This window comes from Octodon degus, unplaced genomic scaffold (genome assembly GCF_000260255.1).
Source record: "Octodon degus isolate 3935 unplaced genomic scaffold, OctDeg1.0 scaffold00189, whole genome shotgun sequence".
NCBI classification, from domain to species: Eukaryota; Metazoa; Chordata; class Mammalia; order Rodentia; family Octodontidae; genus Octodon; species Octodon degus.
Window position 1 is genome coordinate 260,732 of NW_004524765.1, and position 339 is coordinate 261,070.

A 339-nucleotide genomic window follows, 5' to 3' on the forward strand; every position below is an offset into this window, starting at 1 on the left:
AATGTCTATATCACGTACATCAAGTAACTAATATGAAAAAGACAATATACCATGTAATAATCACTGTTCTCCTAGTATCTTATTTGGAAATATTTTTCTTTTTTTCTTATTAAATAAATTTTAAAACAAAAAAGTTATAATTCAAGTTATAATCCATTGAAATCACTCCACAAAAAAAGAAAGAAAAAAAAAAGAAAGAGAAAAAGAAAAAGAAGAAGAAGAAATCACTCCAAACTTTCATGTTGCTCAACTGGTCATTCTTTGTTTGACAAAAATTTTAAAATTATAAATAATCAAAAAGATATACTAGGGGCTGGGGAGATGGCTCAGTAGAATAAG